We start from the raw sequence: 17,597 nt of genomic DNA on the forward strand, positions 1-17,597 counted from the left end.
GCAAGACGTTGAATCCATTTAGTCTCTCTCTCTCTCTCTCTCTCTCTCTCTCTCTCTCTCTCTCTCTCTCTCTCTCTCTCTCTCTCTCTCTCTCTCTCTCTCTCTCTCTCTCTCTCTCTCTCTCTCTCTCTCTCTCTCTCTCTCTCTCTCTCTCTGTCTGTCTGTCTGTCTGTCTGTCTGTCTGTCTGTCTGTCTGTCTGTCTGTCTGTCTGTCTGTCTGTCTGTCTGTCTGTCTGTCTGTCTGTCTGTCTGTCTGTCTGTCTGTCTGTCTGTCTGTCTGTCTGTCTGTCTGTCTGTCTGTCTGTCTGTCTGTCTGTCTGTCTGTCTGTCTGTCTGTCTGTCTGTCTGTCTGTCTGTCGTCGGTCGGTCGGTCGGTCGGTCGGTCGGTCGGTCGGTCGGTCGGACAGGAATTCAATCTCTCCCCATCGCGGCTGCTGCCATGCTGCTACCCTCAAATGGGAGGTTCTTTACAAAGAGTCTTCCAAGATTGCTTTGGCTCACATTTCAGTTTTATTTCTACTTAAATGACACAATCAGTAACTGCAGGCAATCACCTGCAAGACAATGTACCTTATATAACTGGAGACTCCACTGCCTGGGAAATAGCGTTGTCTGTCTGTTGTTGTTGGGTCATTGGGGTGTGTGTTATTGACTTGCACTCAGCCGTAGAGAGACTGGACATCAGGAGAGTTCAAAGTTTAGAGGACTTACAGGTCTGACCATTTAGTACGATTAAGCACATTAAAAAAATTACCTCTGCCATCTGACAAAAACTGAAACATAATTGTCCCTTTTAATGCATTGTAGCTATTTTTCTGTCTACTATACTACAAGTGTTTAAACAAATATTTGGCACACTGCAATGACATTCAAACTATATCCCAGGAAGGCTATTTTAGGTGGTCGTTGTATCTATTGATAGTTCTGCTCTTGCATATCAAATCCAGTATGCAATTTCCAGATGTTGTATGTGGCCATTGGCCAGTCTCTAGAGCCAATACTTCTGCAGCAGTGATGAAATAGGCTTCATTCTGTTGCTCAGACCCATTGACAGAAACTGAAATACAGGTTAATCCTCACTCCTCCAGGCGTATTCTGAGATTAATGTGTTTACATCTAATTGTAAACGATTTCTCCAACAGTAATCATACGTTTGGGTTAAGAGTCATAGACCAGCATACAGACCTCCAACACTCAAAAACAACAATGTAAAAGCCTATGTTTACTGAACTGGGAGCCAGGTCCTGACAAGAACAATATATTCTGCTGGTGGACGTGCTGTTGGGACATTGCCTAACACTTACGTCCTCTATCATGGGCAGCACATGGGCAACACAAGACCCTCTGCCACATGGACAATGGAAATGAGGGTACCATGTTGAAAGAAAAAAAGTGAGTGTGAGCAAAGAGGAAAATGTCCACTTAACGTTTCTTTTCATTGGTTGTAGATAATAGATTTTTCTTTATGAGATTAGGGAGGGAGACAATGCAGTGGTCTTCATGGCGTCAGTCTCTTCTCCCACTGATGAAATCCTCTAATTTGATTAGGCGACAGAGACTGTTGCGCAATCTGAACCAGTCTTCACTGTGCGAACTCTGGGAGGCTCCTAAAAATAGAACTGCCTGTCAGAATTCCCAATGACAGGATTGGGAAAAGAACCAGGATGGGGGAATGTATTTTGCTAACAAGCTTCCAATCAAATTTGGCATCTGTGCCAAATGGGAGTGTGGGGGCTGATGTTAACTGCCCTGACTGATCCACATCGCCTGCCTGCTGATGCCGTTTGCAATAGACTCATCAGAATACTCCTCCTTATCCTAGATTTGGAACAATATGTTCAATGGGTTTTAAGTGCATTGTATTTTGAATATTCAGATTGTACAGCTGTGTTGTCTATCTATTTTAGGTTAAAATGTTCTCCCTTGGATTTTGACCTATACAATAGGTAAGTGAGCAAGTTCTTCAGTTTTGTTTTCTAGATTGGATACTCAGTATCATCATAGCATATTAAACAGTAAACACCATGAAGCAATCCCAAGTCATGCTGGTGTTTTGGCTGGGCCAGGCAGACAGCTAATGGAAACCCCTAAGTTGTCCTCCAGCCACAACGCTTCACCCCGCAGCCCTTCTGATGAAGCGCCAGTCAACGTCTAACTGGTTTCATTAATATATTAGTAGCAGTGAGGTTTGCTGTAACCTCAGAGCAAAGATGTCATCCAGCCCCCACCCTCATGCTCCTCGTTTGCCATGGCAACATTTCACTCAAGACAGATATGATTTGTTTCCAAGCATGCTTTTGGATATGACTACGTGCTCGCCATTCAATATGCGTTCTGCATTAATGAAAACCCCTGGTGAATAGAGTTTATGTCACTGCACTCCTAGAAAAAAAGGTGCTATCTAGAACCTAAAAGGGTTCTTCGGTTGTCCCCATAGGATAACCCTTTGAAGAACCCTTTTTGGTTCCTTTCTACAGAGGGTTCTACATGGAACCCAAAATGGTTCTACCTGGAACCAAAAAGGGTTCTACCTGGAACCAAAAAGGGTGCTCCTATAGGGACAGTGTGGAATTAATATTGCTAGCTGCAGGTGAAAGACTCCCTCTAATCCTCTATGTAGTCTATTTTCCTGTGCTCTATTTTCTCTCCAGACTTCTTCCCACTATTTCCTGTTTATATTTCCTCCGGCTCAAGATCACAGGGAAACATGAACCCCTTTAACAATACCCTCATGCTGTGAGGTATGGGTGATACATTATCTGAATCACACAGTGCTTTGTTCATACAGAGGATTGTAGTTCCATGTTGAATTACTGTGGTTCCACGAACTATGATTCATTCTTAAGAATTACTTCAATCACATGTTACAGAAACTGTGTGGCCTACATACATATAATGTAATACTTACTCTGATAGGTAGATTGTGGACGTAGACAGTATACATATTAGATCTGATTATATGGAACAGCGCAGTAGTTGCACTATTATTCCGCATTTTGTTTTTTCCTCATTCTAAAACAGTTGGGATAGTTTAGTGGGTTTCAGAACCATGGACAGCTCCACCTATGTCACTTTCCATGGGAGTGATTTCAGCACAGTTCCCCCAATGCAGCTTTTCATGACAAAAGTCAATGGTACATGTTTTCTTTATCCATCAAACTCTTTATCACTTGTAGCAACATACTTTACTGAATATAGAGTCATCTATCATTTTGTGTTTATTCATATTTGAGTTTTGTTATACAGTCATTTGGTCTAATGTAATTTTGAGTCATCATCTGAAACCATATGTCACACAATCATTGGTTAAGCCTGTTTAGTCACAGCAAATGGATTAGCTTGTCAATCTACACCTCACCAAAGGCTTTAAAACAAACCAGGGTGGCAGGTAGCCTAGCGTTTAAGAGTGTGAAGCCAGTAACTGAAAGGTCGCTGGTTCGAATCCACAAGCCAACTAGGTGAAAAATATGCCGATGTGCCATTGAGCAAGGCACTTAACCCTAAATGCTCCTGTAAATTACTCTGGATAAGAGTGAAAGGTCGCTGAATGACTAAAATGTAAAATTATGACAATTAGTCGGTCAGCAATCCATATCAAGAAATGTGGACAGGGCTGGATTCATCCATATCTTGGAAGTATCGCAGAAGACCCACGTTAAAATGGAAAGGTAATTTCCGATTGAGCAGACATATGCAGCAATTTAAATGCAGAACATTGTATTTAAATTTAAATCAAGCTATAACGCGATCTTCCGCAATACTTCTGCAATACGAATTGAATCCAGCGCAAGGCACAATAATATAGATAACTTAAAATCCATATGAACTTGTGTAACAGAAAATCTGTCAGATGTATCTGTAAATCCTCATAATGACAGTCTTCCCAGCAGCAAGCCGATGTTCCACCCAAAGCAAATGACTAATTCCTCAGAGGAGCTTATTTTGTCATGTGTCAGGAAGATTCAGCCTGCTTGTCAATACAGCCTAGCAGCTTCAAAGCTCATGATTATGATGAAAAAAATATTTAATAAATGTGTAATTGATGGATAATATTTTTCCAGTCTACGGACCCATTGAAGGGGTATTTTATTTCCACGGCTAAGGGCTGTTCTTATGCACGACGCAACGTGGAGTGCCTGGATACAGCCCTTAGCCGTGGTATATTGGCCATATACCAAAAACCCCAGAGGTGCCTTATTGCTATCATAAACTGGTTACCAACGTAATTAGAGCAGTAAAAATAAATGTTTTCTCATATCTGTGGTATATGGTCTGATATACCACAGCTGTCAGCCAATCAGCATTCAGGGCTCGAACCACCCAGTTTGTCACGTCCTGGCTCTGGGGACTCTTAAATGTTGAGCCAGGGCGTGGAGTTTCTATGTCATATTTTCTATGTTGTGTTTTCTAGATCGTGTAGATCTATGTTGGCCAGGGTGGTTCCCAATCAGAGGCAGCTGTAGCTCGTTGTCTCTGATTGGGGACCATACTTAGGCAGCCTTTTGGCACCAGTCAGTTGTGGGATCTTGTTCCGTTAAGGTTTGTTTTGTGTAACCTAGGACTTCACGTTTCGTTTGTTTGTTTGTTGTTTTGTCGTGAGTTTCAGTACGTGAATAAAATGTACGCTTATCACGCTGCGCCTTGGTCCGTCTCATCAGTAAACGATCGTGACAGAAGATCCCACCAAAAGAGGACCAAGCAGCGTGTCCAGGAACAGACAGCCTGGACCTGGGAGGAGATCCTGGACGGGAAGGGATCCTGGACTTGGGAGGAGATTCAGGCCGGAATGGATCGCCGTCCTTGGGAGGAGACTGTGGAGGCGCGCTATAGAGAGGAGCAGCGGCAACGCAGAGGGTACCGGCCGAGGAGGAAGCCCGAGAGACAGCCCCGAGAAAAAAATGTGGGGGGGCTAAAAGGGTGGTTGGCGGAGCCTAGGGTTAGAGTAGAGCCAACTCCCCGTACTCAGGCTAGGAAGCGTGTGACTGGGCAGGCTCCGTGTTATGCGGAGCCACGTACTGTGCCGCGAGTGTTCCGGCACAGTCCTGTACGTCCTGTGCTAGCACCACGCACATGTCGTGCAAAGGTGGGCATTCAGCCAGGACGGGGTGTGCCGGCTCAACGCTCGTGGTCTCCAGTACGCCTCCTCGGTCCCGTATATCCTGCGCCAGTGCCACGTGCTGTAGCGCCAGTACGAGTGCACAGCCCCGTACGTCCTGTGCTGATGCCTCACACGTATTGTGTGGAAGTAGGCATTCAGCCAGGACGGGTTGTGTCAGCTCTTCGCTCCAGACCTCCAGTCCGCCTCCACAGTCCGGCCCGGCCCGTTCCGGCTCCCCGCACCAAGCCAGTGGTGCGTGTTCCCAGTCCAGCCCGGCCTGTTCCTGTCCCTCGCACCAAGCCAGTGGTGTGCGTCGCCAGCCCGGTCCGGCCTGTTCCTGCCCCTCGCACCAAGCCAGTGGTGCGCGTCGCCAGCCCGGTCCGGCCTGTTCCTGCTCCCCGCACCAAGCCAGTGGTGCGTGTTCCCAGTCCAGCCCGGCCTGTTCCTGTCCCTCGCACCAAGCCAGTGGTGCGTGTTGCCAGCCCGGTCCGGCCTGTTCCTGCTCCCCGCACCAAGCCAGTGGTGCGTGTTCCCAGTCCTGCCAGGCCTGTTCCTGTCCCTCGCACCAAGCCAGTGGTGCGCGTCGCCAGCCCGGTCCGGCCCGTTCCTGCTCCCCGCACCAAGCCAGTGGTGCGCGTCGTCAGCCCGGTCCGGCCCGTTCCTGCTCCCCGCACCAAGCCAGTGGTGCGCGTCGTCAGCCCGGTGCGGCCCGTTCCTGCTCCCCGCACCAAGCCAGTGGTGCGCGTCGTCAGCCCGGTCCAGCCCGCTCCTGCTCCCCGCACCAAGCCAGTGGTGCGCGTCGTCAGCCCGGTCCGGCCCGCTCCTGCTCCCCGCACCAAGCCAGTGGTGCGTGTGTCCAGTCCGGCACGGCCCGTGCCTGTTCCACCGGTGCCTAGTCCGGCACCGGTCAGCTGCTCCACTCCGGAGCCAGAGAAATCCGCTCTACCGGGGTCCGGTCCAACTCCTGTCAGCGGATCCACTCCGAGCCTGTACAGATCGATCCACCGTCGTCGGGTCCAGCTCCAGTCAGCGGTGCCAGACCAGACCAGGGGCGCAACGGGGAGGTGGAGAGAAAGTGGTGGTCACGCCCGGAGCCGGATCCACCTCCAAGGCGGAATGCCCACCCGGCCCCTACCCTGTTGTGTTTGTGTGGCGCGGTCGCAGTCCGCGCCTTTGGGGGGGGTACTGTCACGCCCTGGCTCTGGGGACTCTTAAATGTTGAGCCATGGCGTGGAGTTTCTATGTCATATTTTCTATGTTGTGTTTTCTAGATCATGTAGATCTATGTTGGCCAGGGTGGTTCCCAATCAGAGGCAGCTGTAGCTCGTTGTCTCTGATTGGGGACCATACTTAGGCAGCCTTTTGGCACCAGTCAGTTGTGGGATCTTGTTCCGTTAAGGTTTGTTTTGTGTAACCTAGGACTTCACGTTTCGTTTGTTTGTTGTTTTGTCGTGAGTTCCAGTACGTGAATAAAATGTACGCTTATCAAGCTGCGCCTTGGTCCGTCTCATCAGTAAACGATCGTGACACAGTTTATAATTAGACATATTACATAGAACATACTGTATCTGTTGAACCTGTATCCAGGTAATAGGCAGCAGTTGACTTCGGGAACCATGTACCTTTGCCTCTGTTTTACATAGTCCTTACAATCAATCACTATTTAGTTATGTCTTTTCATGTGAACTTGCAGGTACTTAGAGAGAACTAATTCACTGGCTTCACCCCTGCAACTGTAAACCTAAAGAAAGAGGTCTTCCCTGAGCAGTGCTCCATAGGCTTGCAGACTTGGAGCATCTCCCCCCCCCACCCCCCCACAAGTATATTTGGGAGACAAAGATGTGCTGACCCAGATTTGTCATTTCGGATTTATTGAGCGGAATCACATAACAGCAATTGTGTCATCTTTTAGGTGGTGGGGTGGCTGGGTAGTATCAAATACAGAACATTACATATTTAAAGTCTTACAAAGTAGTTGAGATTAAAGGCTGGTGGTGTGAATATTTTCCTGTGGTGTTGAAGGGCCAGGAGAGGAGAGGAAGCGCTGCTGGTTGGATAACTAGCACAGTTAATCTTTCCCCCTCAAGTACTCAGAGCCAAACCTATTCTTTCACACTGAGAATGGAAGATTAAGCCCAGTCCATGGACCTCAAGCTGGCCAGAAGGGCAAGAAGTTGAGCTCAATCAGATGAGATAATGTTAAGTAACTTTTTAAAGTTTAGGAGTTGAAAGTGCTTCTCTCCCTCTCTTCATTCACACTGTTAAAGACATACTCCAGAGGTTTGAAAACTACATCGTTATTTTTTAAACCTCCCGTTTTGGATCAATATGTTTTGACCATGTCAGTTTACAATGTATGGCTCATACATGCATAATAAACCATCTACAGTCCTTTCCCAGCAGGAAAAGGCACAGAATCTTTACATTCTAACTTGCCATCATTTAGTGCATGACATCTACACACTCGTTCCTGTCATGTAGTGAACGCGCACTCTGAGTGGCTGCATGCGCTCACCATTAGTTACTTTGATAACAGTGAAAATACATTGAATACATCGATCAAATCCATGCATCAGAAGTTAGAAAACATCCAAAATTAGAAGTTAGTAGTGTAATTTCTCTCTTTCAATGCATTTCTCTGCAAACTAGAACATTTTGTGTGCTAAAGATGGCATTGTAGCCACACAAATACATTTAGAACATAAGCGTCAACCCGATTAGAAACCCTGTACTGATAATCTTTAGTTCCTAAATGGTGTCGCTGGTGAATTTTGGAATATATTGCACACACAGGAGGTCGGTGGCACCTTAATTGGGGAGGATGGGCTCGTGGTAATGGCTGGAGCGGAATCAGCGGAATGGTATTAAATACACCAAACACATGGTTTCCATGTATTTGATGCCATTCCATTTACTCTGTTCCAGCCATTATTATGAGCCATTCTCCCCTCAGCAGCTGTCACGAATTCAGCCGAGGCTGCCCCTCCTCCTTGCTCGGGCAGGCTTCGGCGTTCGTCGTCACCGGAGTACTAGCTGCCACCGATCGATGTTTTCTGTGTTACACTTGTCTTGTCTGTATTGATCACACCTGTTACTCATTATGTTAATTTGTTTCCCTATTTTACCCTCTGGTTCCCTCATGGTGTTGTGCGTGATTGTTCGTTGTTTTGCTGTCTTTTGGTGAGCCGGTATTTGCTCTTCCCTGCGTGGAGGATTTGCTCTGCTATTTTGTTCCAGTAAAGAACTTTGTTATTATAGTTCTGTGTCCTGCGCCTGATTCCATCCTACCGCTACACCCAGACGCATGACAGAATCACGCACCATTGTAATGGAGTCAGCAGGCACGTCCATTCCTTCAAGCTCAGTGGAGGAACGCATCCAGCAGCACTCGACCATGCTACAAACTTTGGGCACAGCTATGGATCGAGTCCTGAACACTATGGAGCGATGGGAGAGAGGAGGTTTCCCAACATCTCCTCTTCCTCCAATTCCCCCCCACGTCACTGTCCACCCATTCTAACACTGGTTCCAGTGGGATTCGGCTCTCGCTCCCGAGGGCATATGATGGAACAGCTGCCGGGTGTCAGGGGTTTCTGCTCCAGGTGGAGCTCTACCTGGCAACCATCCACCCGGCTCCCTCGGGATACGAGAGCGTGTCCGCCCTCATTTTCTGTCTGTCAGGGAAAGCACTCGAGTGGGCCAACGCGGAGGGGAGGTATAGATGTGGAGTCTGTGCGCTATGAGGACTTTACCCGCTGTTTCCGGGCTGTATTCGATCATCCACCGGACGGGAGAGCGGCGGGAGAGCAGTTGTTCCACCTCAGACAGGGGAGGAGGAGCGCACAGGACTTCGCATTGGACTTCAGAACCTTGGCAGCCAGCGCGGGATGGAACGAGAGGGCCCTGATAGACCACTACCGATGCAGCCTACGGGAGGACGTTCGTCGGGAGCCTGCAGGGACACCACTCTTAACCTGGACCAGCTGATAGACTTATCTATCCGGCTGGATAACCTGTTGGCCACCCGCAGACGTCCGGATCAGGGTCTGTCCAGTCCACCCCCCAGCACTTCCGAACCTACACCCATGGAGCTTGGAGGTGCTGATGTAAGGGGGACCGGTAAGGGGACTGTTTCCTGCAACAACTGTGCCCGCAGAGGACACACTGCTGGTCGGTGCTGGAAAGGGTCCTCAAGGAGTCAAGACAGCAGGCAGGGCCTCTGATGGACCATCCCAGGTGAGTAAGCACCCAACTCACCCAGAGCTCCCTGTTGCTCATATATGTGTGTGTGTGTGTTAGATTTCCTGAGTTTTCCCCACATTCCCAGCATAAGGCACTCGTAGATTCTGTCTGTTTGCACGTAGGTTAGGGATCCCTATTGTGCCTGTTGATGTGCCCTTCCCCATACATGTCTTAGATAGTCGCCCTTTAGGGTCGGGCCTGATTAGGGAGGTTACAGCTCCACTCCGGATGGAAACGCCGGAGGGTCATGAGGAGAGAATCAATCTCTTCCTGCTCGATTCTCCTGCATTTCCCGTGGTGCTGGGGCTTCCCTGGTTAGCCACTCATGACCCTAATATTTCGTGGCAACAGAGGGCTCTCAAGGGATGGTCACGTCAGTGCTCGGGGAGGTGTGTAGGTGTTTCCGTAGGTGCAACTATGGTGGAGAGTCCAAACCAGGTCTCCACGATGCACATTCCCCCCGAATATGCCGATTTGGCTCTCGCCTTCTGTAAAAGGAAGGCGACTCAATTACCACCCCATCGACAGGGGGATTGTGCGATGAATCTGCGGGGGGGCGCTGCACTTCCTCGGAGTCACGTGTATCCTCTGTCACAGGAGGAGACGGCGGCTATGGAAACATATGCCTCCGAATCTCTGGGACAGGGACACATTCGGCACTCCACTTCTCCTGCCTCCTCAAGTTTCTTTTTTGTGAAGAAGAAGGATGGAGGTTTTATGCCCATGCATTGACTATCGAGGTCTCAATCAGATAACTGTAAAGTACAGTTACCCACTACCTCTCATTGCTAGTGTGACGGAGTCATTGCACGGGGCGCGCTTCTTCACCAAATTGGATCTCAGGAGCGCGTACAATCTGGTGCGTATCCGGGAAGGGGATGAGTGGAAGACGGCATTTAGTACCACCTCTGGGCACTATGAGTACCTCGTCATGCCGTACGGGTTGATGAATGCTCCCTCAGTCTTCCAATCCTTTGTCAATTAGATTTTCAGGGACCTGCACGGACAGGGTGTAGTGGTGTATATAGATGATATTCTCATATACTCCGCTACACGAGCCGAGCATGTGTCCCTGGTGCGCAAGGTGCTTGGTCGACTGTTGTAGCATGACCTTTACGTCAAGGCTGAGAAATGTCTGTTCTTCCAACAGTCCGTCTTCTTCTTAGGACACCGCCTGTCCGAATCAGGGGTGGCGATGGATAATGACCGCATTGCAGCCGTGCGTAATTGGCCGACTCCAACCACGGTTAAGGAGGTGCAGCGATTCTTAGGGTTTGCCAACTACTACCGGAGGTTTATCCGGGGCGTCGGTCAGGTAGCGGCTCTCATTACCTCCTTGCTGAAGGGGGGACAGTGCGCCTGTGGTGGTCAGCGGAGGCGGACAGGGCTTTTGGTCACCTGAAGGCACTGTTCACTTCGGCTCCTGTGCTGGCTCATCCGGATCCCTCCTTGGCATTCATAGTCGAGGTGGACGCGTCCGAGGCTGGGATAGGAGCTGTACTGTCTCAGCGCTCGGGTACGCCCACAAAGCTCCGCCCCTGTGCTTTCTTCTCAAAGAAGCACAGCCCAGCGGAGCAAAACTATGATGTGGAGGACCGGGAGCTGTTAGCTGTTGTGAAGGCTCTAAAGGCGTGGAGACATTGGCTTGAGGGGGCAAAACACCCTTTTCTCATTTTGACTGACCACCGCAATTTGGAGTACATACGGGCGGCGAGGAGACTGAACCCTCGCCAGGCAAGGTGGGCCATGTTTTTCACACGTTTTGATTTCACCCTATCCTACAGACCAGGTTCCCAGAATGCTAAGGCAGACGCTCTGTCCCGGCTGTATGACACAGAGGAGCGGTCCACTTCCATATTTCTGGCTTCTTGTCTGGTGGCACCGGTGGTATGGGAGGTTGACGCGGACATCGAGTGGGCGTTACGCACGGAGCCCACTCCCCCCCCAGTGTCCAGTGGTTCGTGTGTACATTCCGTCTGATGTTCGCGATCGATTGATCTATTGGGCTCACACGTCACCCTCTTCTGGTCATCCTGGCATCGGTTGGACAGTGCGCTGTCTTAGTGGGAAGTACTGGTGGCCTACCTTAGCTCAGGACGTGAGGGTTTATGTTTCCTCCTGTTCGGTGTGCGCCCAGTGCAAAGCACCTAGACACCTGCCCAGAGGGAAATTACAACCTCTCCCCATTCCACAACGGCCGTGGTCACACCTATCGGTGGACTTTGTTATGGACCTCCCCCCGTCACAAGGGAATACCACGATCCTAGTCGTTGTGGATCGGTTTTCTAAGTCCTGTCGTCTCATTCCTTTGCCCGGTCTCCCTACAGCCCTACAGACTGCGGAGGCCCTGTTTACACACGTCTTCCGGCACTACGGGGTACCTGAGGATATAGTGTCTGATCGGGGTCCCCAGTTCACATCAAGGGTCTGGAAGGCGTTCATGGACCATCTCGGGGTCTCGATCAGCCTGACCTCAGGGTTTCACCCCGAGAGTAATGGGCAGGTGGAGAGAGTAAACCATGATGTGGGTAGGTTTCTGAGGTCATATTGCCAGGACCGGCCGGGGGATTGGTCAGTTTACATCCCCTGGGCAGAGATGGCACAAAATTCCCTCCGCCACTCCTCCACTGACCTGTCTCCCTTTCAGTGTGTACTAGGTTATCAGCCGGTCCTGGCACCATGGCATCAGAGCCAGATCGAGGCACCTGCGGTGGATGAATGGTTTCGGCGCTCGGAGGAGACCTGGAACACTGCCCATGTACGCCTGCAAAGGGCTATCAGGCGTCAGAAGGCGAGTGCCGACCGCCACCGCAGTGAGGCTCCGGTGTATGGACCGGGTCTGGCTCTCGACCCGAAACCTGCCCCTTCGCCTGCCCTGCCGGAAGCTGGGTCGGCGGTTTGTGGGGCCCTTTAAAGTCCTGAGGAGGTTGAACAAGGTTTGTTATAGGTTACAGCTCCCCCCTGATTACCGTATTAACCCCTCGTTCCATGTGTCTCTCCTCAGGCCAGTGGTAGCTGGTCCGCTCCAGGAGTCTGAGGTGAGGGGGCACCGGCGTACTCGGTCCGTTCCATTCTGGATTCGAAGCGTCGGGTGGGGGGACTGCAGTATCTCGTGGAGTGGGAGGGGTACGGTCCGGAGGAACGGAGCTGGGTTCCCAGGAGGGACATCCTCGATCCTTTCCTGTTGAGGGAGTTCCATCGTCGTCATCCAACTCGCCCTGCTCCGCGTCCTCCTGGCCGTCCCCGAGGCCGGTGTCGGCGCACGGCTGGGGCCGCACGTCAAGGGGGGGGGGGGGTACTGTCACGAATTCAGCCGAGGCTGCCCCTCCTCCTTGCTCGGGCAGGCTTCGGCGTTCGTCGTCACCGGAGTACTAGCTGCTACCGATCGAAGTTTTCTGTGTTACACTTGTCTTGTCTGTATTGATCACACCTGTTACCCATTATGTTAATTTGTTTCCCTATTTTACCCTCTGGTTCCCTCATGGTATTGTGCGTGATTGTTCGTTGTTTTGCTGTCTTTTGGTGAGCCGGTATTTGCTCTTCCCTGCGTGGAGGATTTGCTCTGCTATTTTGTTCCAGTATAGAACTTCGTTATTATAGTTCTGTGTCCTGTGCCTGATTCCATCCTACCGCTACACCCAGACGCATGACAGCAGCCTCCACTGATTGCACAATAGGCTGTAAGGTTTTTACCAGGTACGTGTCCATTCAATTGTCCCGTTCGCCAATCACAACAATATTGACGCGCTCGAGAAATACATACTAGAGCAAACTTTCACCCACTTTTTAGACAATAAATTATGATCCTACCTTTCTGTTGTGTCAACCATCCATGCAAATAAAATAATTCCATGTGTCCACCTTTTGTGCTTATAAACATTCACACAGTATTTGTATTTTATTTTATTTGGATCCCCATTAGCTGTTGCCAAGGGGTTCACACAGGAATAAAACAATTACATCATACTCTATTATTACAAATTTACGATCTGCATTTTACAATACTACAATAATAAAACATTACAATATTACAATGTGTGTAGAGTGTGTGTGTTAGAGTGTGTGTGTGTGTGTGTGTGTGTGTGTGTGTGTCTCTTCACAATCCATGTTGTGCCGTGAGGTGTTGTTTTATCCGTTTTTTAAAATCTGATTTTAATGCTAGCTTGAGTTACCTGATGTGGAAGAGAGTTCCATGTAGTACTGTGTATTTCCCACACCGTTCTGGACTTGGGGACTGTCAAGAGACCACTGGTGGAATGTCTTCTGGGGTATGTATGGGTGTCTCATCTGTGTGCTAGATTGGTGCTTTCAACACATAAATAACTGTCACAAAGATGCAGTCAATCTCTCCTCTACTTTGAGCCAGGAGAGACTGACATGCATGTTCTTGATATTAGCCCTCCTTGTACATTTAAGGGCCAGCCATGCTGCTCTCTTCTGGGCCAACTGTAATTTGCCTATGTCCTTATTTGCAGCACCATATAACTGGGCAGTAGTCCAAGTGTGATAAAACTAGGGCCTGTAGGACTTGTTTAGTTGATTGTGATGTTAAGAAAGCAGAGCAGCGCTTTATCACGGACACAGCTCTCCCCAACTTATCAACCGTTGCATTAATATGTTTTGACCATGTCAGTTTACATTCCAGGGTTACAACATGTATATGCGGTTTAGGGTTAAGCAAATGATTTGTCCCAAATACAATGCCTATAGTTTTTATATATACAGGACTAGCTTATTACAAGCCACCCATTCTAAGACTGACTGAAGCTCTTTGTTAAGGGTTGCAATGATTTCACTTGCTGTGGTAGCTGATGTGTATAATCTTGAGTCATCAGTGTACAGTATATAGACACACTGGCTTTACTCAAGGCTAGTGGTAGGTCTTAGTAAAAATAGAAAACCGTAACGAGCCAAGACAACTGCCTTGAGGTATACCACACTCTACCTGGTTTACGTTAGAAAACCCTCTTTATTTCGTTAGATAGATAGCTCTCAATTCACGATATGGCAAAGGATGTAAAGCCATAACACATACGTTTTTTCAGTAGCAGATTACAGTTGTGGTCAAAAGTTTTGAGAATGACACAAATATTAATTTTCACAAAGTCTGCTGCCTCAGTGTTTATGATGGCAATTTGCATATACTCCAGAATGTTATGAAGAGTGATCAGATGAATTGCAATTAATTGCAAAGTCCCTCTTTGCCATGAAAATGAACTTAATCCCAAAAAAACATTTCCACTGCATGTCAGCCCTGCCACAAAAGGACCAGCTGACATCATGTCAGTGATTCTCTCGTTAACACAGGTGAGAGTGTTGACGAGGACAAGGCTGGAGATCACTCTGTCATGCTGATTGAGTTAGAATAACAGACTGGAAGCTTTAAAAGGTGGGTGGTGCTTGAAATCATTGTTCTTCCTCTGTTAACCATGGTTCCCTGCAAGGAAACACGTGCCGTCATCATTGCTTTGCACAAAAAGGGCTTCACAGTAAGATTGCACCTAAATCAACCATTTATCGTATCATCAAGAACTTCAAGGAGAGAGGTTCAATTGTTGTGAAGAAGGCTTCAGGGCGCCCAAGAAAGTCCAGTAAGCTCCAGGACCGTCTCCTAAAGTTGATTCAGCTGCGGGATCGGGGCACCACCAGTGCAGAGCTTGCTCAGGAATGGCAGCAGGCAGGTGTGAGTGCATATGCACGCACAGAGAGGCAAATACTTTTGGTGGATGGCCTGGTGTCATGAAGGGCAGCGAGGAAGCCACTTCTCTCCAGGAAAAACATCAGGGACAGACTGATATTCTGCAAAAGGTACAGGGATTGGACTGCTGAGGACTGGGGTAAAGTCATTTTCTCTGATGAATCCCCTTTCCGATTGTTTGGGGCATCCAGAAAAAAGCTTGTCCGGAGAAGACAAGGTGAGCGCTACCATCAGTCCTGTGTCATGCCAACAGTAAAGCATCCTGAGACCATTCATGTGTGGGGTTGCTTCTCAGCCAAGGGAGTGGGCTCACTGACAATTTTGCCTAAGAACACAGCCATGAATAAAGAATGGTACCAACACATCCTCCGAGAGCAACTTGCCATAATGCAAAAGTGATAACTAAGTGGCTCGGGGAAAAGAACATCGACATTTTGGGTCCATGGTCTGGAAACGCCCCAGACCTTAATCCCATTGAGAACTTGTGGTCAATCCTCAAGAGGCGGGTTGACAAACAAAAACCCACAAATTCGGACAAACTCCAAGCATTGATTATGCAAGAATGGGCTGCCATCAGTCAGGATGTGGCCCAGAAGTTAATTGACAGCATGCCAGGGTGGATTGCAGAGGTCTTGAAAAAGAAGGGTCAACACTGCAAATATTGACTCTTTGCATAAACTTAATTTAATTGTCAATAAAAGCCTTTGACACTTATGGAATGCTTGTAACTATACTTCAGTATACCATAGTAACATCTGACAAAAATATCTAAAAACACTGAAGCAGCAAACTTTGTGAAGACCAATACTTGTGTCATTCTCAAAACTTTTGACAACGACTGTATGATCGAAAATGTCAAAAGCTGCACTGAAAACTGTGGCAATATAGTCTGCTACCATCCTCAGTCATTTTCCATCCAAGTTGTCAGTGCCAGGTGTTTTGTCAATATTGATAGACAGCAATATTTGTTTTTACACAGGTACAGTGGGGGAAAAAAGTATTTAGTCAGCCACCAATTGTGCAAGTTCTCCCACTTAAAAAGATGAGAGAGGCCTGTAATTTTCATCATAGGTACACGTCAACTATGACAGACAAAATGAGAAAGAATATTCTAGAAAATCACATTGTAGGATTTTTTATGAATTTATTTGCAAATTATGGTGGAAAATACGTATTTGGTCAATAACAAAAGTTTCTCAATACTTTGTTATATACCCTTTGTTGGCAATGACACAGGTCAAACGTTTTCTGTAAGTCTTCACAAGGTTTTCACACATTGTTGCTGGTATTTTGGCCCATTCCTCCATGCAGATCTCCTCTAGAGCATTGATGTTTTGGGGCTGTCGCTGGGCAACACGGACTTTCAACTCCCTCCAAAGATTTTCTATGGGGTTGAGATCTGGAGACTGGCTAGGCCACTCCAGGACCTTGAAATGCTTCTTACGAAGCCACTCCTTCGTTGCCCGGGCGGTGTGTTTGGGATCATTGTCATGCTGAAAGACCCAGCCACGTTTCATCTTCAATGCCCTTGCTGATGGAAGGAGGTTTTCACTCAAAATCTCACGATACATGGCCCCATTCATTCTTTCCTTTACACGGATCAGTCGTCCTGGTCCCTTTGCAGAAAAACAGCCCCAAAGCATGATGTTTCCACCCCCATGCTTCACAGTAGGTATGGTGTTCTTTGGATGCAACTCAGCATTCTTTGTCCTCCAAACACGACGAGTTGAGTTTTTACCAAAAAGTTCTATTTTGGTTTCATCTGACCATATGACATTCTCCCAATCCTCTTCTGGATCATCCAAATGCACTCTAGCAAACTTCAGACGGGCCTGGACATGTACTGGCTTAAGCAGGGGGACACGTCTTGCACTGCAGGATTTGAGTCCCTGGCGGCGTAGTGTGTTACTGATGGTAGGCTTTGTTACTTTGGTCCCAGCTCTCTGCAGGTCATTCATTAGGTCCCCCGTGTGGTTCTGGGATTTTTGCTCACCGTTCTTGTGATCATTTTGACCCCACGGGGTGAGATCTTGCATGGAGCCCCAGATCGAGGGAGATTATCAGTGGTCTTGTATGTCTTCCATTTCCTAATAATTGCTCCCACAGTTGATTTTTTCAAACCAAGCTGCTTACCTATTGCAGATTCAGTCTTCCCAGCCTGGTGCAGGTCTACAATTTCGTTTCTGGTGTCCTTTGACAGCTCTTTGGTCTTGGCCATAGTGGAGTTTGGAGTGTGACTGTTTGAGGTTGTGGACAGGTGTCTTTTATACTGATAACAAGTTCAAAGAGGTGCCATTAATACAGGCAACGAGTGGAGGACAGAGGAGCCTCTTAAAGAAGAAGTTACAGGTCTGTGAGAGCCAGAAATCTTGCTTGTTTGTAGGTGACCAAATACTTATTTTCCACCATAATTTGCAAATAAATTCATAAAAAATCCTACAATGTGATTTTCTGGATATTTCTTTCTCAATTTGTCTGTCATAGTTGAGGTGTACCTATGATGAAAATTACAGGCCTCTCTCATCTTTTTAAGTGGGAGAACTTGCACAATTGGTGGCT

The sequence above is a fragment of the Coregonus clupeaformis genome, chromosome 27 (assembly GCF_020615455.1).
Source record: "Coregonus clupeaformis isolate EN_2021a chromosome 27, ASM2061545v1, whole genome shotgun sequence".
In the NCBI taxonomy this organism is placed as follows: Eukaryota; Metazoa; Chordata; class Actinopteri; order Salmoniformes; family Salmonidae; genus Coregonus; species Coregonus clupeaformis.